The sequence below is a fragment of the Anopheles arabiensis genome, chromosome X, assembly GCF_016920715.1.
Source record: "Anopheles arabiensis isolate DONGOLA chromosome X, AaraD3, whole genome shotgun sequence".
NCBI lineage: Eukaryota > Metazoa > Arthropoda > Insecta > Diptera > Culicidae > Anopheles > Anopheles arabiensis.
The window spans coordinates 25266425-25290079 of NC_053519.1; the positions used below are offsets into that span (position 1 = coordinate 25266425).

General features: G+C 49.8%; 1 pseudogene; it reads right to left on the reverse strand.

The window, feature by feature from the left end:
* Positions 1 to 10838: 10838 nt before the first annotated feature.
* LOC120906239 lies at positions 10839 to 19405 on the reverse strand (annotated as a pseudogene).
* Positions 19406 to 23655: the final 4250 nt, after the last annotated feature.

Consider the following 23655-nt stretch of genomic DNA (forward strand, 5'->3'; position numbering starts at 1 on the left):
ACCCAGAGATTAATGTCTGGAATCAGCCTCCTCGTCTTCAGTCCTGGTGCTCCTGGTTGCCCTGCACCCGTTGTCCACTGGTCCTGCCAGCGCCTCATCGTCTCCTCCCGTTGTCGCTTCCGTATGTCTGATTGAACACCACCACTCGCTACCTTTTCGTCGTGGCAGCGGATATCCTCCTGCATGAGGAGGACTAACGGGGTGGTGTTGGCGACAACGCAAGCGGCATCATAAGACACGGTCTGGAAGGCGCTGGCGACTCGGAGAGCCCCCGGTCGATGCGCCCTTTGGACCGATTTGCGATGGGTCTCCTTGTCGAGCACCCATCGCCCCCAGGTGGCAACTCCGTATCGGATGATACTGTTGCCGACGTTTACGAGCTGTCTCCTACTGCGGCTCTTAGGACCACGCTTATTCGGCATTAGGCAGGTCAAGGCATTCGTAATCCGTGAAGCCTTATTGACCACCTTCTCCAGATGCCGGCTGTGGTGCTGTTTGCGGCAGAGGTCCACTCCCAGGTACTTCAGCGTTTCCGTGGATTGGATCGAGTGACCGCCCGCTTGAAGCTCTGCGAGCTGCGGGACATGATGGGTACAAAAGATCATGAACCCGGTCTTTTGGTGGGCAAGTTCCAAACCGACTCCTTGCAGCCATCGCTCGATCCTCTCCAGGTTAGCCGTTGCTAATGCGCTGACCTGTTCCGTGGTCCTTCCCAAAAATGTGAAGGCCACGTCGTCAGCAAACCCGATGATGTCCGCTCGTAGTCCCTCGAGCGGCAAGCGGAGTAGGTCGTCGTACATGACGTTCCAAAGTGTTGGTCCTAGAACCGAACCCTGAGGAACGCCAGCAGATACAGTCCTTGACACTACTCCTTCATCCGTATCATAGTGGAGCGTTCGGCCAATGAAATAGTTCCGCAGCAACGCCTGCAAATAAGGCGGAGTGTTTTTACGCTGCAGAGCTTGGCCGATCGCTGTCCAGTTTGCCGAGTTGAAGGCATTCCGGACGTCCACCGTTACCACCGCACAGAGACGATCTCCCTTTCGCTTCTTGTCTAGAGCGACTTTCCCGTTGTTCATCACCCGAGTGATGGCATCAACGGTTGAACGCCCTTTACGGAAACCGTATTGGGCGTCCGAAAGTCCCCCGGTCGGCTCCAGATGGGTTGTCAGCCTCCGCTGAATTAACCGATCTAAAATTTTCCCCAGCACACTCAGCAAACAAATTGGCCGGTACGACGAGGGCTCCCCAGGTGGTTTCCCCGACTTGGTAAGCAGCACCAGTTGTTGCCGCTTCCATGCGTCGGGGAAAGTGCCTGCCTCCAGTAGCTGCTTATAGCTTTTAGCAAAAACTTCCGGAAAAGCCAGAATTGCCGCAGCTGCTGCCATATTCGGAATGTTGTCGTCCCCCGGAGCTTTCTTGGGGTTGAGTGAGCGGGCAATCTCCTTCAACTCTTCCGCCAACTCCTCATCCGAGACCGGATCCTGTGGATCCCCACCTACTTCCGTCTCGGGCCACTCCATCGGGGGACGATCGGGAAAGAGCTCATTCACGATGAACTGGAGCTTGTTGGCATCCCGTTCCATCGGAACCCGATCTCCTTCCCACTGCTGCTTGCGGATTTGGTAAGCAGGGCCAAAGCCGTGCGGTTCCAATTGTTCCGGCAGATCCTGCTTGTGTTGGTCCTTGCTGAGCTTGATGGCCCGTTCCAGGGCAGCGCGTGCGTCCGACTTCATTTGACGCCTTTCCTCGCGCTGCTCCTCGGTCCGGGCCCGGTTGAACCGCCGTTTCATTCCGTGATAATGGCTGCGCAACCGATCAATCTCGGACGTCCACCAATAAACTGGCCGCCGGCCCTGTCGCCTTGGGGGTTGCCTAGGCATGGTGCCATCACAGGCCACCGTAATGGCCTGGGTCAGCTCCTCTGGCGTAGCAACATGCCCAAAAATGTCCTGGTCGCTCAAGATTTCAACGAACAAATCCTTGTCGAAGAATCTTGTGGCCCACCTTCCCCCATTCACTGCTGAGTGTACCTCGTTGTTGGCGCGCTGTCTCGGAACCCTGCCGACCACAAACTTGATAGTGTTGTGGTCACTTGGGGTTTCGTCACACACGCGCCAATTATTGTCCCCTACCAAGGAGGGGCTGCAAAAGGATACGTCCACAATGGAGTTGCGACCATTTGCCCCAATCCAAGTGCTCTGGTTGCCCTGGTTCAGGAGAACCAATCCCAGAGCAGCCGCTGCATCCATCGCAACTCCCCCCCTAGATACCCTTTCCCCATCGTTTGGCCTCCGCTCCATTCCCCATGCACCTGACCAGGCGTTTACATCACCCCCGATCACGGTGTCCCGATTCCGTGGGAGCACAGACACGATTTCGGTCCATTTGCGTTTGTACTCCTCGACAGTCAAATCGGAACCCACGGGTGGTAGGTAGACGGAACAGAAAACGATTCCCCGCATCTCGACCACAACGAAGTCCTCGCGTTGGTTGTCAATGATGCGCTGAAAAGGATAATCCCCAACTGATACCACTGCTACCCGACCAGTGGTATCGGTAACCCAATTGCTGTTATTATTCGGCACCCAATAGGGGTCCGAGATAATCAGAATATCACAACCCTCGGCACGAGCACTTTGCAAAAGCAAGTCTTGTGCCGTTTGGTCATGATTGAGGTTCTGTTGGAACACTCTAATCATGACTGGGCTGTGGGGTTACCTTTCCAAAGTAGCGGCAACTGCGCTGGCCCAGCGAATGCCCGATTGCATCCGGGCCCTCGCATCCCAAGCACTTCCGCTCCCTAGTGCACGGTCCCTCGTGCTTATCTTCCGCGCAGCGGTGGCATTTGCTACTGCGGTCCTTGCCACGGCAACGGGCAGCAGTATGCCCGTATTCGTAGCACCGGTAGCACTGCCGCCGTCGCTCCAAAAGCCGAAGCCTGCAGCATTTGCTGAAACCGACCGTGTATTGCCTCGCCAGGGCCTGGTCTGTCATCGCTATTGCTGGGCAGTCGAAAAATGCGACCAACGTACCGTAATGCGTTTTTACGGTCGTGATCTGGTCGCTGAAAATTTCAACGCCCAGCGCGGCACTCATTTCCGAAGAAATTTCTTCGGACGAAGTGCCAGGCGGAATGTTGGTGCAGTTCACCCGCACTGAGGGTGTCCGCGGACGGCATTTTGCTTTGCCATCAAGGGCCGCAGACACCTCTCTCCAAAGGGTCATCGTTTCCTGGTGCGACATTGGTGCTAATTCCAGGAGTAGATGACCCTTAAAGTTTGTGCGAATTCTATGCACATCCTCTTTTTTCACCTTTTCCCTCAGGATAGGCATCATGTCTGCGTGCTTGAATCCCCCAATTGATTCAAGCTCAATAGCATTTGGCATTCGGCCGGCCCTGGGATTAGAAGCAGGTGCCGGCTTTTGCTTGGGTTGGGGAACAGAAGGTGGCGTGTTTGCGGCGAGGCTGGCTGCTTGCTCATCTTCACGCTGCTTCTTCCTCTTCCGTCTCTCCCGGCGCACGGCGGTCTTCCCCTTTACCGTCCGCCATTCTTGCGCAAGGGTACACCGACCTTAAACGATACAAATGACATCGTTTCGACGTTGGCGCCAAGTTTTACGAGACGACGCACAACGTCCGATGGAGCAAGCGCAAGTCGATTTGTAACCATGGTAATGACATGCTTATCTGCTACAGATGTGTCGAAGCGCGACATAAAAATCCACGACAATGACTGTGGCCTTGGAGCCACAAATACTGGTTCATATGTACTCCCCGATCCCGTTCCTTGTTGCATTGCAGGCGCAGGAGGCACTGCCGGCCATGGAGCCGGAGGGAGGTGACGAGATGGTTGATCGAGGGGTAGTGATGTTCGGAGAGGGCACCGTGCGTCTCTCTTACCATATGCAGAATCAAACGAGGCACTCTCACTAAATAGATCCTGCTTAAGACGGTGAAGCAGATCCGCTCTTATCGAGTTAATGGCGTTTTCTAGAGACGAGAAAATGCCATCCATTGAATTGACCAAGGCGGCCTCAATCTCCGGAAATAATACAGGCTTTTACGATTTACGCAAGGCATCACATTGTTTACATAGCCAGCACAGACCACAATCTGCCAACAATTCACTTAACGTGGATTCAGAGACACCGGCACAGTGAGCATGGAACAAACGGCCACACACCTCCGAACACGACAAGTGTAATGGATCACCATTTGGATTAATTGCCGTAGAGCAAATTGCACAGATAGTCATTATGATAACACTGTTACACTGGAAAGCAAGCACACAACGAGTGATATCGCAAAGCAAATGTGTGCAAAAGTCACAAGCGATAAAATTTTGCCAGCCACAGGGCGATTAATCAAGCCGCGTTAAAACACTGGAATAAGCAGGAGCGATCAAAACCACGTCTGTGCGTCACCAAGCGGAGAGAGTGAGTGCCGGAGACATGATGAGTGTCAATCTGCGCAAAAGTTGATAAAACCAACTCACCTCTTCGTTTCTGGGTTTCTCCACGCCTGCCAAGTTGGTTGTTCCAACTTATTGACCAAGCGTTGAAGTCCCCCCCGATAACGTATTTTTGGATACCGGTTAGGGCCATTACCGTGTTATCCAACATGTTCTGAAACTCTTCCATACTATATCTAGGTGGCGCGTAAACGCTGATCACTCGCATATCACCTGTGTAGGATTGCGCCCTACACTAGATAACCTTAAACTAGCGATTCGAGTTTCAAAGGGAGCAAAAATCAGCACGATACCAAATACACCTGAGAGCGCTGACAAGTGTCAAGTAAGAGCTACCCGCCAAGGACTCTGTACAAGATTTGCCAGCTGGGTGATTTGAAGATGTAGAACAATAGATTCTGACTCCGCAATCTGTGCTGCTAACTGAATTCTGCATATATTTCTTCGGGTACTTATTACAAAGTGCTGTGTTCCGTTAGCGATGTTTACTTTTGGGGTTTGTACGCTGGCTTAATTTCCCCTCTTTCCGTTGACATACAAATGTTTCCTAATTGTTAGTCAATACACCACCCTTTGACCCCTGGATTTACATAATTAACTATGTAGATGGCGCTACTGTGAAGTGTGGAATAGTTGTGTCATTGCCTCGAGATGGCGCTGCTATTGGTTTTACGGCTTACTTCGCGTATACAACAAATTGCCTACATTTTGGCGCATTTAAATCCTAAACATCACCTATGTCCACTATCATTAAACCCTTCAGAGCCTTACTGCCTACCTTAACTGGTAAGTCCGCGTTAACCACTACTGCTGCTGTGTTATCGTCATTGCGTAACACTTTGACGTTGGTTGTTGCCAGATACGGATCTGCAATCAACACTATATCAGCAGATTCCTCCCTAATCGTTTGCCACATTAACTGAAATGCGGCATAACTATGATTCTGGTTATGTTGTAGCAACCTAACCATTATGATCTAATCGTTCGCCTTCTCAGACACATGTAACTGCCCGTTGCGTGAGGGTTCTGTGACCTCGTACCGCAATTCAAACACTTAACCGTGTTGGTACAGGCTTGTTTCTTGTGTCCACTCAAACCGCATTTCCAGCACAGACTACTTCTGTCTGGTTCCCTACAATGATAGCTCGTATGGCCTATCTTCCAACACTTATAACATTTCTGTTCCTCCATAACTTCTCGGATATGGCATATCGACCTGCCATCTTTCAGCTTTCCCAAATTAAGGAAGCTTTGAAAGTCTGGCAGCGATACGTTGATCCGTGCCCACTGCGTACCGGCCGCGCGGCCTTTCTTCATTTTGATTCGATCTATTTCTATCTCAATGTTGAGCTGTGCTTCGACAGACTCCGCAACCTCCTCTGGGGTGGTAATCTCATCGAGATGCATGATCTCAATCATTTTAGAAGGAGCTAGCGTTCTCAATGACGCCTTGCCCTTCACCGCATCCTTAATCTTTGGAGCAATTGCACTAACAGAACTACCTTGCTTAAGTTCTAGTAACATGCCTCCATTTCGGGCCTGTCGTACCTTAGAGATTGTCTCTCCAACCGATTTAAGAGCATCGGACTGCTTCATTTCCTTGAGCAGTTTCGCCAGCTCCTCGGAAGTGCAGTCCGATATCAGCAGAGCCTCAGGGCGCTTCCTGGGCTTATTCTGCTTCTTATTGCTCTTCTTCCTCTTCCCCTTATTCTTTCTCCTCTCATTAATATTCGGTACAACTCTCGGACTTAGAATATTTCCTATCGGTTCCCTCGAGGGGGTAACTCTCAATGGTTGTTGTTGTTGTTGTTGCAACCTTTGCAACCCCCTTGGACCAGGCTGTTGCTCATCAGCCACTGGTCTTCTGCCGTTTCGCGTTTGCGGCCCAAATCCATCGTTATCGTCAGGCGACGTTTGCGTTTGACGATCGAGGACCTGCTGCATGCGATTAACGGCTCTAAATCTACGAAATTCGGACATTACCTCATCGAGGAAGTCCATCATAACCGTAACTAACGTAAAATGGGAAGACTCATCATCGAGTTTGCTTACCCCAAAACGCATCGCCTCCATTCGATCTTGTAGATCCATGAACGCTTGGTCCGGATCTTTCTTATCCACCCCCTTGGTCTTTTTGACCTTCTTAGTTTTAGTATTACTCATTCACTTAATTGGGCTCAAACTCAGGCCGGCTATCCGCGTCTGATTATGCAGTTTCCTATTTGGTTCCGTGGGTGGCTATGAAACAAGGAGCTCCACGCGAGGGTTGGCCCGCGCCCTTATGAGACGACGGGCTCAGTGCCAAACCGGAGCAAAGTGGGGCTGAACCCACCCACACCTGCATTTGCCATAGAGCGTATCGTATGGCGACAGTCTTGGAGCGCTACCTAAGACTTGCTAAGTTTTAATAGAGCGGTGACGGAATCCCCTTTAGCCCTCCCCCGTTTCAGGCATGTTTCACCCTGCTTTACTAAGGGTTCATCCGCCAGCCCGTGTACATCATAGTTATTCCATATACCGTTACTTAGTCTAATCCGCGCAGAGGTAGTTTCCTCTCGAGTTCAGGATTATCACTTGACAGAATGTAGGGTGTGGCGACTTAACACCACACCCTCCCCTGCGACGTTGTCGGACATCAACGCCGTCTTCACCGCCACCGTAAGCTCGGGGCCTCGTCAACTTAATGATGGGCCCCTACCCCGCCCGGCACCGCGTGGAGGTGGTGGTCGGACTTTGCCGGGCGCATTTGGCTACCATTTTTTTTTTTTTTTTTTTTTTTTTTTTTTTTTTTTTTGTTAACGAAGAGTGAGCATATTCCATCCCCCTCTCCGACTCACCCAACTCGGCCGGTACGCTTGTGGTGCGTATTACTTCTTGCGGAGTCGTGTGTGCGGTTGCACCCTGGGTCACGACGCATCTTCTGCGGCGATCTGGTCTGCTGATTCTGCTTATTACGGTGCTTTCCGTGGTGCGACGCGGTCCCTTTGGTCCTATCGCCCACACTTCGGGTGGGCAATGGGGGGGTCTGCATCGTTGGTCACCACTCCAAGCACGTAAGGCAGTTCTCCTGAAACGAAATTTTGATAGAGGAAACAAGAGAAGGAGAAAGAGATAGAAGAAAGCTGAAAATAGAGGAGAGAAAAGAAAAAAAGAATGCTGGAAAGAAGCGAAAAGAAAGAGATAAAAGATAAGTAACTTTCCAGCTTACGGTGGCCCTTGCGGCGCGGGTTGTTGCCGTGCCGCAGGGCCTGAGGGACCACCATTTGCGTCCCTCGCCCGCCGTCTGGCCCGCCTGCGTCGCCTTGCCGTTGGTGGACGCTCAACATCCCATCTCGCTTGGAGAGTGGAGAAGATTGTCCTGGCGGCGGCGCGGACGGCCTCCCACGTATCGCTGCGGGCGCACATTTCCGAGACAATGTTATCCATTGTTACTCGGGAATGGCACCGCTGCTGCATTTCATTCCGGATCCGATCGAACCGTGGACAGTGGAACAGCACGTGTTCGACGTCTTCCGCGGCGTCCCCACATTCAGGGCAGTTGGGCGAGCCTTCCAGGATGCCTTTCTCGACGAAATAGGAGCGCAAGAACCCGTGCCCCGTGAGGAGCTGGGTGAGGAAAAAGTCAACTTCCCCATGCTTGCGGCTGACCCAGAGATTAATGTCTGGAATCAGCCTCCTCGTCTTCAGTCCTGGTGCTCCTGGTTGCCCTGCACCCGTTGTCCACTGGTCCTGCCAGCGCCTCATCGTCTCCTCCCGTTGCCGCTTTCGTATGTCCGATTGAACTCCACCACTCGCTACCTTTTCGTCGTGGCAGCGGATATCCTCCTGCATGAGGAGGACTAACGGGGTGGTGTTGGCAACAACGCAAGCGGCATCATAAGAAACGGTCTGGAAGGCGCTGGCGACTCGGAGAGCCCCCGGTCGATGCGCCCTTTGGACCGATTTGCGATGGGTTTCCTTGTCGAGCACCCATCGCCCCCAGGTGGCAACTCCGTATCGGATGATACTGTTGCCGACGTTTACGAGCTGTCTCCTACTGCGGCTCTTAGGACCACGCTTATTCGGCATCAGGCAGGTCAAGGCATTCGTAATCCGTGAAGCCTTATTGACCACCCTCTCCAGATGCCGGCTGTGGTGCTGTTTGCGGCAGAGGTCCACTCCCAGGTACTTCAGCGTTTCCGTGGATTGGATCGAGTGACCGCCCGCTTGAAGCTCTGCGAGCTGCGGGACATGATGGGTACAAAGATCATGAACCCGGTCTTTTGGTGGGCAAGTTCCAAACCGACTCCTTGCAGCCACCGCTCGAACCTGGAGAGGGGTTAGCCGTTGCTAATGCGCTGACCTGTTCCGTGGTCCTTCCCAAAAATGTGAAGGCCACGTCGTCAGCGAACCCGATGATGTCCGCTCGTAGTCCTTCGAGCGGCAAGCGGAGTAGGTCGTCGTACATGACGTTCCAAAGTGTTGGTCCTAGAACCGAACCCTGAGGAACGCCAGCAGATACAGTCCTCGACACTATTCCTTCATCCGTATCGTAGTGGAGCGTTCGGCCAATGAAATAGTTCCGCAGCAACGCCTGCAAATAAGGCGGAGTGTTTTTACGCTGCAGAGCTTGGCCGATCGCTGTCCAGTTTGCCGAGTTAAAGGCATTCCGGACGTCCACCGTTACCACCGCACAGAGACGATCCCCCTTTCGCTTTTTGTCTAGAGCGACTTTCCCGTTGTCCATCACCCGAGTGATGGCATCAACGGTTGAACGCCCTTTACGGAAACCGTACTGGGCGTCCGAAAGTCCCCCGGTCGACTCCAGATGGGTTGTCAGCCTCCGCTGAATCAACCGCTCTAAAATTTTCCCCAGCACACTCAGCAAACAAATTGGCCGGTATGACGAGGGCTCCCCAGGTGGTTTTCCCGACTTGGTAAGCAGCACCAGTTGTTGCCGCTTCCATGCGTCGGGAAAAGTGCCTGCCTCCAGTAGCTGCTTGTAGCTTTTGGCAAAAACTTCCGGAAAAGCCAGAATTGCCGCAGCTGCAGCCATATTTGGAATATTGTCGTCCCCCGGAGCTTTCTTGGGGTTGAGTGAGCGGGCAATTTCCTTCAACTCTTCCGCCAACTCCTCCTCCGAGACCGGATCCTGTGGATCCTCACCTACTTCCGTCTCGGGCCACTCCATCGGGGGACGATCGGGAAAGAGCTCATTCACGATGAACTGGAGCTTGTTGGCATCCCGTTCCATCGGAACCCGAGCTCCTTCCCACTGCTGCTTGCGGATTTGGTAAGTAGGGCCAAAGCCGTGCGGTTCCAATTGTTCCGGCAGATCCTGCTTGTGTTGGTCCTTGCTGAGCTTGATGGCCCGTTCCAGGGCAGCGCGTGCGTCCGACTTCATTTGACGCCTTTCCTCGCGCTGCTCCTCGGTCCGGGCCCGGTTGAACCGCCGTTTCATTCCGTGATAATGGCTGCGCAACCGATCAATCTCGGACGTCCACCAATAAACTGGCCGCCGGCCCTGTCGCCTTGGGGGTTGCCTAGGCATGGTGCCATCACAGGCCACCGTAATGGCCTGGGTCAGCTCCTCTGGCGTAGCAACATGCCCAAAAATGTCCTGGTCGCTCAAGATTTCAACGAACAAATCCTTGTCGAAGAATCTTGTGGCCCACCTTCCCCCATTCACTGCTGAGTGTACCTCGTTGTTGGCGCGCTGTCTCGGAACCCTGCCGACCACAAACTTGATAGTGTTGTGGTCACTTGGGGTTTCGTCACACACGCGCCAATTATTGTCCCCTACCAAGGAGGGGCTGCAAAAGGATACGTCCACAATGGAGTTGCGACCATTTGCCCCAATCCAAGTGCTCTGGTTGCCCTGGTTCAGGAGAACCAATCCCAGAGCAGCCGCTGCATCCATCGCAACTCCCCCCCTAGATACCCTTTCCCCATCGTTTGGCCTCCGCTCCATTCCCCATGCACCTGACCAGGCGTTTACATCACCCCCGATCACGGTGTCCCGATTCCGTGGGAGCACAGACACGATTTCGGTCCATTTGCGTTTGTACTCCTCGACAGTCAAATCGGAACCCACGGGTGGTAGGTAGACGGAACAGAAAACGATTCCCCGCATCTCGACCACAACGAAGTCCTCGCGTTGGTTGTCAATGATGCGCTGAAAAGGATAATCCCCAACTGATACCACTGCTACCCGACCAGTGGTATCGGTAACCAATTGCTGTTATTATTCGGCACCCAATAGGGGTCCGAGATAATCAGAATATCACAACCCTCGGCACGAGCACTTTGCAAAAGCAAGTCTTGTGCCGTTTGGTCATGATTGAGGTTCTGTTGGAACACTCTAATCATGACTGGGCTGTGGGGTTACCTTTCCAAAGTAGCGGCAACTGCGCTGGCCCAGCGAATGCCCGATTGCATCCGGGCCCTCGCATCCCAAGCACTTCCGCTCCCTAGTGCACGGTCCTCGTGCTTATCTTCCGCGCAGCGGTGGCATTTGCTACTGCGGTCCTTGCCACGGCAACGGGCAGCAGTATGCCCGTATTCGTAGCACCGGTAGCACTGCCGCCGTCGCTCCAAAAGCCGAAGCCTGCAGCATTTGCTGAAACCGACCGTGTATTGCCTCGCCAGGGCCTGGTCTGTCATCGCTATTGCTGGGCAGTCGAAAAATGCGACCAACGTACCGTAATGCGTTTTTACGGTCGTGATCTGGTCGCTGAAAATTTCAACGCCCAGCGCGGCACTCATTTCCGAAGAAATTTCTTCGGACGAAGTGCCAGGCGGAATGTTGGTGCAGTTCACCCGCACTGAGGGTGTCCGCGGACGGCATTTTGCTTTGCCATCAAGGGCCGCAGACACCTCTCTCCAAAGGGTCATCGTTTCCTGGTGCGACATTGGTGCTAATTCCAGGAGTAGATGACCCTTAAAGTTTGTGCGAATTCTATGCACATCCTCTTTTTTCACCTTTTCCCTCAGGATAGGCATCATGTCTGCGTGCTTGAATCCCCCAATTGATTCAAGCTCAATAGCATTTGGCATTCGGCCGGCCCTGGGATTAGAAGCAGGTGCCGGCTTTTGCTTGGGTTGGGGAACAGAAGGTGGCGTGTTTGCGGCGAGGCTGGCTGCTTGCTCATCTTCACGCTGCTTCTTCCTCTTCCGTCTCTCCCGGCGCACGGCGGTCTTCCCCTTTACCGTCCGCCATTCTTGCGCAAGGGTACACCGACCTTAAACGATACAAATGACATCGTTTCGACGTTGGCGCCAAGTTTTACGAGACGACGCACAACGTCCGATGGAGCAAGCGCAAGTCGATTTGTAACCATGGTAATGACATGCTTATCTGCTACAGATGTGTCGAAGCGCGACATAAAAATCCACGACAATGACTGTGGCCTTGGAGCCACAAATACTGGTTCATATGTACTCCCCGATCCCGTTCCTTGTTGCATTGCAGGCGCAGGAGGCACTGCCGGCCATGGAGCCGGAGGGAGGTGACGAGATGGTTGATCGAGGGGTAGTGATGTTCGGGAGGGCACCGTGCGTCTCTCTTACCATATGCAGAATCAAACGAGGCACTCTCACTAAATAGATCCTGCTTAAGACGGTGAAGCAGATCCGCTCTTATCGAGTTAATGGCGTTTTCTAGAGACGAGAAAATGCCATCCATTGAATTGACCAAGGCGGCCTCAATCTCCGGAAATAATACAGGCTTTTACGATTTACGCAAGGCATCACATTGTTTACATAGCCAGCACAGACCACAATCTGCCAACAATTCACTTAACGTGGATTCAGAGACACCGGCACAGTGAGCATGGAACAAACGGCCACACACCTCCGAACACGACAAGTGTAATGGATCACCATTTGGATTAATTGCCGTAGAGCAAATTGCACAGATAGTCATTATGATAACACTGTTACACTGGAAAGCAAGCACACAACGAGTGATATCGCAAAGCAAATGTGTGCAAAAGTCACAAGCGATAAAATTTTGCCAGCCACAGGGCGATTAATCAAGCCGCGTTAAAACACTGGAATAAGCAGGAGCGATCAAAACCACGTCTGTGCGTCACCAAGCGGAGAGAGTGAGTGCCGGAGACATGATGAGTGTCAATCTGCGCAAAAGTTGATAAAACCAACTCACCTCTTCGTTTCTGGGTTTCTCCACGCCTGCCAAGTTGGTTGTTCCAACTTATTGACCAAGCGTTGAAGTCCCCCCCGATAACGTATTTTTGGATACCGGTTAGGGCCATTACCGTGTTATCCAACATGTTCTGAAACTCTTCCATACTATATCTAGGTGGCGCGTAAACGCTGATCACTCGCATATCACCTGTGTAGGATTGCGCCCTACACTAGATAACCTTAAACTAGCGATTCGAGTTTCAAAGGGAGCAAAAATCAGCACGATACCAAATACACCTGAGAGCGCTGACAAGTGTCAAGTAAGAGCTACCCGCCAAGGACTCTGTACAAGATTTGCCAGCTGGGTGATTTGAAGATGTAGAACAATAGATTCTGACTCCGCAATCTGTGCTGCTAACTGAATTCTGCATATATTTCTTCGGGTACTTATTACAAAGTGCTGTGTTCCGTTAGCGATGTTTACTTTTGGGGTTTGTACGCTGGCTTAATTTCCCCTCTTTCCGTTGACATACAAATGTTTCCTAATTGTTAGTCAATACACCACCCTTTGACCCCTGGATTTACATAATTAACTATGTAGATGGCGCTACTGTGAAGTGTGGAATAGTTGTGTCATTGCCTCGAGATGGCGCTGCTATTGGTTTTACGGCTTACTTCGCGTATACAACAAATTGCCTACATTTTGGCGCATTTAAATCCTAAACATCACCTATGTCCACTATCATTAAACCCTTCAGAGCCTTACTGCCTACCTTAACTGGTAAGTCCGCGTTAACCACTACTGCTGCTGTGTTATCGTCATTGCGTAACACTTTGACGTTGGTTGTTGCCAGATACGGATCTGCAATCAACACTATATCAGCAGATTCCTCCCTAATCGTTTGCCACATTAACTGAAATGCGGCATAACTATGATTCTGGTTATGTTGTAGCAACCTAACCATTATGATCTAATCGTTCGCCTTCTCAGACACATGTAACTGCCCGTTGCGTGAGGGTTCTGTGACCTCGTACCGCAATTCAAACACTTAACCGTGTTGGTACAGGCTTGTTTCTTGTGTCCACTCAAACCGCATTTCCAGCACAGATTACTTCTGTCTGGTTCCCTACAATGATAGCTCGTATGGCCTATCTTCCAACACTTATAACATTTCTGTTCCTCCATAACTTCTCGGATATGGCATATCGACCTGCCATCTTTCAGCTTTCCCAAATTAAGGAAGCTTTGAAAGTCTGGCAGCGATACGTTGATCCGTGCCCACTGCGTACCGGCCGCGCGGCCTTTCTTCATTTTGATTCGATCTATTTCTATCTCAATGTTGAGCTGTGCTTCGACAGACTCCGCAACCTCCTCTGGGGTGGTAATCTCATCGAGATGCATGATCTCAATCATTTTAGAAGGAGCTAGCGTTCTCAATGACGCCTTGCCCTTCACCGCATCCTTAATCTTTGGAGCAATTGCACTAACAGAACTACCTTGCTTAAGTTCTAGTAACATGCCTCCATTTCGGGCCTGTCGTACCTTAGAGATTGTCTCTCCAACCGATTTAAGAGCATCGGACTGCTTCATTTCCTTGAGCAGTTTCGCCAGCTCCTCGGAAGTGCAGTCCGATATCAGCAGAGCCTCAGGGCGCTTCCTGGGCTTATTCTGCTTCTTATTGCTCTTCTTCCTCTTCCCCTTATTCTTTCTCCTCTCATTAATATTCGGTACAACTCTCGGACTTAGAATATTTCCTATCGGTTCCCTCGAGGGGGTAACTCTCAATGGTTGTTGTTGTTGTTGTTGCAACCTTTGCAACCCCCTTGGACCAGGCTGTTGCTCATCAGCCACTGGTCTTCTGCCGTTTCGCGTTTGCGGCCCAAATCCATCGTTATCGTCAGGCGACGTTTGCGTTTGACGATCGAGGACCTGCTGCATGCGATTAACGGCTCTAAATCTACGAAATTCGGACATTACCTCATCGAGGAAGTCCATCATAACCGTAACTAACGTAAAATGGGAAGACTCATCATCGAGTTTGCTTACCCCAAAACGCATCGCCTCCATTCGATCTTGTAGATCCATGAACGCTTGGTCCGGATCTTTCTTATCCACCCCCTTGGTCTTTTTGACCTTCTTAGTTTTAGTATTACTCATTCACTTAATTGGGCTCAAACTCAGGCCGGCTATCCGCGTCTGATTATGCAGTTTCCTATTTGGTTCCGTGGGTGGCTATGAAACAAGGAGCTCCACGCGAGGGTTGGCCCGCGCCCTTATGAGACGACGGGCTCAGTGCCAAACCGGAGCAAAGTGGGGCTGAACCCACCCACACCTGCATTTGCCATAGAGCGTATCGTATGGCGACAGTCTTGGAGCGCTACCTAAGACTTGCTAAGTTTTAATAGAGCGGTGACGGAATCCCCTTTAGCCCTCCCCCGTTTCAGGCATGTTTCACCCTGCTTTACTAAGGGTTCATCCGCCAGCCCGTGTACATCATAGTTATTCCATATACCGTTACTTAGTCTAATCCGCGCAGAGGTAGTTTCCTCTCGAGTTCAGGATTATCACTTGACAGAATGTAGGGTGTGGCGACTTAACACCACACCCTCCCCTGCGACGTTGTCGGACATCAACGCCGTCTTCACCGCCACCGTAAGCTCGGGGCCTCGTCAACTTAATGATGGGCCCCTACCCCGCCCGGCACCGCGTGGAGGTGGTGGTCGGACTTTGCCGGGCGCATTTGGCTAACAATTTTCTTTTTTTTTTTTTTTTTGTTAACGATGAGTGAGCATATTCCATCCCCTCTCCGACTCACCCAACCCGGCCGGTACGCTGTGGTGCGTATTACTTCATGCGGAGTCGGTAGTCACCACTCCAAGCACGTAAGGCAGTTCTCCTGAAACGAAATTTTGATAGAGGAAACAAGAAAGAAGAAAAAAGAGATAGAAGAAAGCTGAAATTAGAAGAGAGAAGAGAAAAAAGAAACTGGAAAGAAACGAAAGGAAAGAGATAATAGATTAGTAAGTTTCCAGCTTACGGTAGCCCTTGCGGTGCGGGTTGTTGCCGTGCCGCAGGGCCTGAGGGACCACCATTTGCGTCCCTCGCTCGCCGTCTGGCCCGCCTGCGTCGCCTTGCCGTTGGTGGACGCTCAACATCCCATCTCGCTTGGAGAGTGGAGAAGATTGTCCTGGCGGCGGCACGGACCTCCTCCTACGACACGTAGGAGGAGGTCCGTGCCACCGCCAGGACAATCTTCTCCACTCTCCAAGCGAGATGGGATGTTGAGCGTCCACGCGCTGCGTGCGCACATTTCTGAGACAATGTTTTCCATTGTTACTCGGGAATGGCACCGCTGCTGCATCTCATTCCGGATCCGATCGAACCGTGGACAGTGGAACAGGACGTGCGCAACGTCTTCCACGGCGTTCCCACAATCAGGGCAGTTGGGCGAGTCTTCCAGGATGCCTTTCTCGACGAAATAGGAGCGCAAGAACTCGTCCCCCGTGAGGAGCTGGGTGAGGAAAAAGTCGACTTCCCCATGCTTGCGGCTGACACAGAGATTAATGTCTGGAATCAGCCTCCTCGTCTTCAATCCTGGTGCTCCTGGTTGCCCTGCACCCGTTGTCCACTGGTCCTGCCAGCGCCTCATAGTCTCCTCCCGTTGCCGCTTCCGTATGTCCGATTGAACACCACCACTCGCTACCTTTTCATCGTGGCAGCGGATATCCTCCTGCATGAGGAGGACTAACGGGGTGGTATTGGCGACAACGCAAGCGGCATCATAAGACACGGTCTGGAAGGCGCTGGCGACTCGGAGAGCCCCTGGTCGATGCGCCCTTTGGACCGATTTGCGATGGGTCTCCTTATCGAGCACCAATCGCCCCCAGGTGGCAACTCCGTATCGGATGATACTGTTGCCAACGTTCACGAGATGTCTCCTACTGCGGCTCTTAGGACCACGCTTGTTCGGCATCAGGCAGGTCAAGGCATTCGTAATCCGTGAAGCCTTATTGACCACTCTTTCCAGATGCCGGCTGTGGTGCTGTTTGCGATAGAGGTCCACTCCCAGGTTCTTCAGCGTTTCCGTGGATTGGATCGAGTGACCGCTCGCTTGTAGCTCTGCGAACTGCGGGACATGATGAAAGAAAATCATGAACCCGGTCTTTTGGTGAGCAAGTTCCAAACCGACTCCTTGCAGCCACCGCTCGATCCTCTCCAGGTTAGCCGTTGCTAATGCGCTGACCTGTTCCGTGGTCCTTCCCAAAAATGTGAAGGCCACGTCGTCAGCAAACCCGATGATGTCCGCTCGTAGTCCTTCGAGCGGCAAGCGGAGTAGGTCGTCGTACATGACGTTCCATAGTGTTGGTCCTAGAACCAAACCCTGAGGAACGCCAGCAGATACAGTCCTCGACACTACTCCTTCATTCGTGTCAAAGTGGAGCGTTCGGCCAATGAAATAGTTCCGCAGCAACGCCTGCAAATAAGGCGGAGTGTTTTTACGCTGCAGAGCTTGTCGATCGCTGTCCAGTTTGCCGAGTTGAAGGCATTCCGGACGTCCACCGTTACCACCGCACAGAGACGATCTCCCTTTCGCTTCTTGTCTAGAGCCACTTTCCCGTTGTTCATCACCCGAGTGATGGCGTCAACGGTTGAACGCCCTTTAAAGTCCCCCGGTCGACTCCAGATGGGTTGTCAGCCTCCGCTGAATCAACCGCTCCAAAATTTTCCCCAGCACACTCAGCAGACAAATTGGCCAGTATGACGAGGGCTCCCCAGGTGGTTTCCCCGACTTGGTAAGCAGCACCAGTTGTTGCCGCTTCCATGCATCGGGAAAAGTGCCTGCCTCCAGTAGCTGCTTGTAGCTTTTGGCAAAAACTTCCGGAAAAGCCAGAATTGCCGCAGCGGCAGCCATGTTCGGAATGTTGTCGTCCCCCGGAGCTTTCTTGGGGTTGAGTGAGCGGGCAATCTCCTTCAACTCTTCCACCAACTCCTCTTCAGAGACCGGATCCTGTGGATCCCCACCTACTTCCGTCTTGGGCCACTCCATCGGGGGACGCTCGGGGAAGAGCTCATTCACGATGAACTGGAGCTTATTGGCATCCCGTTCCATCGGAACCCTCCTTCCCACTGCTGCTTGCGGATTTGGTACGCAGGGCCAAAGCCGTGCGGTTCCAATTGTTCCGGTAGATCCTGATTGTGTTGGTCCTTGCTGAGCTTGATGGCCCGTTCCATGGTAGCGCGTGCGTCCGACTTCATTTGACGCCTTTCCTCGCGCTGCTCCTCGGTCCGGGTCCGGTTGAACCGCCGTTTCATTCCGTGAAAAGGCGCAACCGTTCAATCTCAGACGTCCACCAATAAACTGGACCACGCAAACAATGAGACCCCAAATTTTGAGTGATTCAGGGCGAAGGGTATGAGAAAGCTTGAGGAAGCAAGGAGAAACGCGCTGCGATGAGAGTTCGCATTCTGTTTTACACGCGCGCTTCACTAACACCAATACAAATACCGTGCTTTGACGAGCCGTCTGTGAATGTGTGTGTCTTCTTTCAGCGAGCTCAACAACTTGGAACTGCTCGTCACATCGTGTTGTCTCGCTTAAACTACAGCATCGAACCATCGCTCCGTATGTCCCCCTCCCCTCCTACGCGTACAAAACCACCAGTACAGCGCGACGCTTTGCCGGAGATGGTTGTGCGTGTTTTGTTTTAAGTCCCGCGCGCAGTGTTTGTGCGTTGGTGCGCATTTCGTCAAAGTCTCGTGCGCCGGTGTGTTTTGGTGAAGTGTGCAGTGAATACACAGTGTGCACAGACGCACATGCAGTGCGTGGATCGACAGGTAAGAATTTGATGAACAGAGTCAACGTAGATTGTCAACAAGTTTCCCGCAGGCTGGCTCAACCCGGTATGACGTCATTCGTGAGTATGAAGGATTCTAAATGTGTACTTTAGTGTGTACTTTATGTTTCAATAAAGTGTTTAATGTACTAAAAAATGACCGTGTTTGTGTTTAGTTTTAGAATAAGTGCATGAAAGAAAGCGAAAAACAACAAGCTTTTGATGTGTTGGTAGCATGGCTCGAAAAGAACACAAACACACCGTGCTGCAGAGCGCACCGTGCGTTGCGGGTGGGGTGGGGGGAGGCTCGGAACCCTGCCAACCACAAACTTAATAGTATTGTGGTCACTTGGGGTTCCGTCACAAACGTGCCAATTATTATCGCCTACCAAAGAGGGGCTGCAAAAGGATACGTCCACTATGGAGTTGCGGCCATTCGCCCCAATCCAAGTGCTCTGGTTGCCCTGGTTCAGGAGAACCAATCCCAGAGCAGCCGCCGCATCCATCACAACTCCCCCTAGGTACCCTTTCTCCATCGTTGGTCCTCCGCTCCATCCCCCATGCACCTGAGCAGGCGTTTACATCACCCCCGATCACGGTGTCCCGATTCCGTGGGAGTAGAGACACAATTTCGGTCCATTTGCGTTTGTACTCCTCGACAGTCAAATCGGAACCCACGGGTGGTAGGTAGACGGAACAGAAAACGATTCCCCGCATCTCGACCACAACGAAGTCCTCGCGTTGGTTGTCAATGATGCGCTGAAAAGGATAATCCCCAACTGATACCACTGCTACTTGACCAGTGGTATCGGTAACCCAATTGCTGTTATTATTCGGCACCCAATAGGGGTCCGAGATAATCAGAATATCACAACCCTCGGCACGAGCACTTTGCAAAAGCAAGTCTTGTGCCGTTTGGTCATGATTGAGGTTCTGTTGGAACACTCTAATCATGACTGGGCTGTGGGGTTACCTTTCCAAAGTAGCGGCAATTGCGCTGGCCCAGCGAATGCCCGATTGCATCCGGGCCCTCGCATCCCAAGCACTTCCGCTCCCTAGTGCACGGTCCCTCGTGCTGGAGGATGAGTGACTGTTGACAAGTGCAGTTCGTGACTGTTTAGCTCTGTGTTGTGACGTGAAATAAGTTGTGTAAAATAGAGCAAAGTGCTCAAATTTTTAGATACGTGTGTAGATAAAGGTTCGTGGATTCTCTCGGTATCAGTGTGTTTTGCAAATGCAAAAGTGACATTTGTAAAAAACAAAACATTGGTGCGGTCAACAGCGTTTCGCCGTTGGTGGCAGTAACCGATCCTTGTTGTGTAGATAAGTGTTTATACCGTTTTTTTATCCATGTATGTGTGACACCGGCAGATACGTAGAGTAGCATATTAGTATAGTAGTGTTTGTGTCGCTTTTGGCCGGCGTTTGAAACTAGGTAAGCGAAAAAAATAACTTTTATAAGACTTCGCCCGTATTTGTTTTTTACACGGCATGGAGTGTTTAAAATGCTCCGCCGTGGTGGGAACCAGCGATGACCCGATAATTTGTTCAGGGAGTTGTGGGATTATGTTTCACCGTCGGTGTATTACACCCACACTCAACAAGCCTGCGGTCAAACTAATTAATGAGAACCGCAATGTCGTATATATGTGTGACATTTGTTAAGATCAAAGCGCGGGCTTGGTTCATTTGGATACTGATGCAACTAAATCAAATGATTTGCTTGCACAAACACTGAAGGATTTGGAAGCCAATGTGAGCATGTGGATTTCTAGCGCTTTAGAGAGAGGAATCGAGACTCTCAAAACTGAGCTTTGCGCGCAAGTGGAGCGTTAGTTGGAATCAACTGTAAAAACAGTGCAGGATGTAAATTAAGAAACATGGGCTACAGTAACGAAAAAAAGAAAAAGGACAAAAGTGGAGACAGCAATGTTCAAACTATTATGAATAGATTTGACGAGGGAAACAATAAAGTTACTCCCAAAATTAAGAAAACTAACGATGTGAAGGAGCCCATGGGAAAAAAAACTCTGGTTACTGTTCCTAAGGTGGGGCAGTCTTGCGATAAGACAAGAGCTGACCTTCGCGCCAGATTGAATCCGAGGAAGCAGCAATTGTCGGAATTCCGCAACGGCAGAGACGGTCAATTATATGCACAATGTCCTGCTCTGGCGAATTTAGATAGCAATAGAAAAGAAGTAGAAGATATTTTAGGAGACGATTATTCGACATCCTTACCTATGGCACGTGTTAAAATAATTGGAATGAGTGAAAAATATTCTTCTTCTGACTTAGTAGATCTTTTGAAATCTCAAAATGAGGGAATTCCCTGGAAACAGGTGAATGTAATTGGAATGTTTGAGAGAAAGATCTACAAGTACCAGAAACATAATGTGGTTTTGGAAATTGACCATGAAACTGATAAGTGTCTGACAAAACTTGATAAAATCAATATTGGATTTGATCGGTGTAAAATTTCTAGATCCATTCACGTTATGCGCTGCTTTAAATGTAGTCAATTTAGCCATAAAAGCACTGACTGCCAAAATAAGGAAGCGTGTTCAAAGTGCAGTGGCGAGCACCGAACGTCGGATTGTACTTCGTCCATCCTCTAATGTGTAAATTTTGTTTTGGCTAACACATCCAGGTGTAGCGCCTGATAGTTAGGCAATTAGTATAATACTAGGAATAATCAATTATAGTAAGCAATTATGGTAGCGATCGTTTATGGTATGATAGGAAGGATAGGAAGGATAGGAATAATTTTAGCAAGTTAATTACATAAAAATGCATTAGCTATATAAGGACCGAATATAGGGCATATGATAGAAAAGGATAGGGAGATAAGCTAATAGCCACATAAGATATGTTTAAGATAAATACTTTTAGCCAATAGGAAAACGTAGGGTAAATTTTGGCGCGAAAAGGAGTAGTGAAAATAAGAGTTAGGAATAGGAAAAAGGTGATTAAGGAAACTGTATACTAAGAGGAAAGCCGGTCTCGTAGTACAGTCGTCAACTCGTACGACTTAACAACATGCCCGTCATGGGTTCAATCCCCAAATAGACCGCGCCGCCACAAGTAGGACTGACTATCCTGCTATGGGGGGGAATCAATTAGTCACTGAAAGCCAAGCCCACAAGTGGGTACAGGCAGGCCTTGACCGACATCGGTTGTTGAGCCAAAGAAGAAGATACTAAGAGGAAACGCTGCCCGAAAAATATAGAAGTAAAAAGTATTCCTAAATCGGTTTAGTTATTTCAAGTCAGATGGAAAGACCTTCGAAACCTTTGTCCACCACATGGCGACCGTGTCAGTGCGTATAAAGTGATAATTTAGTAACGCACGATTTTAATAACGTGAAACGATTTTAATAACGCGAGGTTACTGAACCTACGTAAGTGTGTAAGAATGTGTCGCGTAAGTGCGTAAGTGTGCGATATCGGGAACTGCATAGAATCTACGACATTTATAGTGACGTTACGCTAGACTATATATGTTGGAAACTGTCTTAAAGTGAATGGCATGTGAAGTACAGTTTCCGTAAAATCCGATAAGCTATACCGTAAATTAAAAATAGTTAACGGTATCGTGCGTAGCCGGATTAATGCAGTGACCTATCGATAAACTATCGACGTGTGAACACGAAAAAAAGAGAGAAAGAAGTACGAGTGAGAGAATTGGAAGTAAAAGTGGATCGAGAGAGAGAGACATATCATCAAATAGTCTCAGTTCAACGTGTGAGAAGCGGAAGAGACTGTAAGGTGAGCGAAAGAGCGAATCGACCGATAACAGCTGTACAAGCGAGAAGGAAAGGCTGAACCGTGCTGTGCGATGTGATGAAATTGTAGCTCCGTGAGACTATTCAGTTCGTCCAAATTAGTGCGAGTGAAAGAGAACGCTAATTAAGAATGTGAGCGAGAGTGAGAAAACCAACACAGTCGTGACGACGGGAGATCATCCAGATCGTTTTAACGTGACAAAGATAAACTATACACCGTTGTAATTCGGTAGAACGAGTACGAAGCTCAGCAAGAGAATCGGAGCTAACAGTGAATGTGTGTATACGGCGAAGAGGCGACGTGACGAAGCGTCGAAGCGACGAAGCGACGAAGTGGTGAAGCGACGGATGGCAAGCGGAAAGCAGACGTATTAATATATCGAGCAGCGGCGTAAGGACTAAGCGTAAGTTAGGAAATAGAACAAGGTAGGCAATAGAATAGAGAAATTTATAAATTATATTATTGTAATTGCTCAATTAAATATACGTTTATTTAATTTCGTGCACTGGTTGCTCACAATATTAAAAAAACATCCTTCCTTTACGTTGCCCAACTTCCCATTTTTCAATGCTATCAAAAATAAACGAAAATGTTCTAAGATTTAAAAAAAATTGAAAAAAAAACAATATCTGGTGATAAAAAATTTCACGGATGTCTGTTTGAACACTATACTGCCTCTGCAAATCGCCTATTTGAAAAAACTAAGGCCTATCAGAATAGTAATCAGAAGTAGAACCATTAACAAACAAAATTGAACTCAAACAAATTTTAAAAGAGATCATTGGAATTTTTGGTAACTTTCAAACCCACATAAACTACCATCAATCAAACCGTATTCGGATTGAATTAAAAACCTTAGCCAAACTCGTTGTCGTGTTCGGTCGTTGGAGTGAAAGAACAAAATGGACAGTTTTGACATCAAAACAGCTACTGCACTGGTACACACATATGATGGCAACCCGAATGAGTTAGACAATTTTGTGGCATCCGCCAACTTATTAAACGAGCTTTTTCCAAAAACGCACTAATGTTGGTGACATTTTTAAAGACCAGATTAATAGGAAAGGCACGATTAGGTTTATCGCCTAACATTGATAATTTTGAGTCATTAATAAATTATGTTAGGTCCAGGTGTCAAGCAAAACTCAACCCCACAGAATTATATGTCAATTAAAAGCGATTTGTCATGGAGACACTAAAACTCTTTGTGATGAAGTTGAACTACTCAGCACTAAACTTAAAAACGTTTATCTACAACAGGAAATACCCGAGCAGGTAGCAAAAGAAATGGCGTTAAAACAAGGTGTTAACAAAAGTAAAAAATCAGGAAACAAGAATCCTTTTAAAAGCGGGTAAATTTTCTTGTAATTCTGATGCTTTTGAAAAGGTGTAAGAAAATGAAAAAAATAAATAATAATTATATGCAAGTATTATCCTTC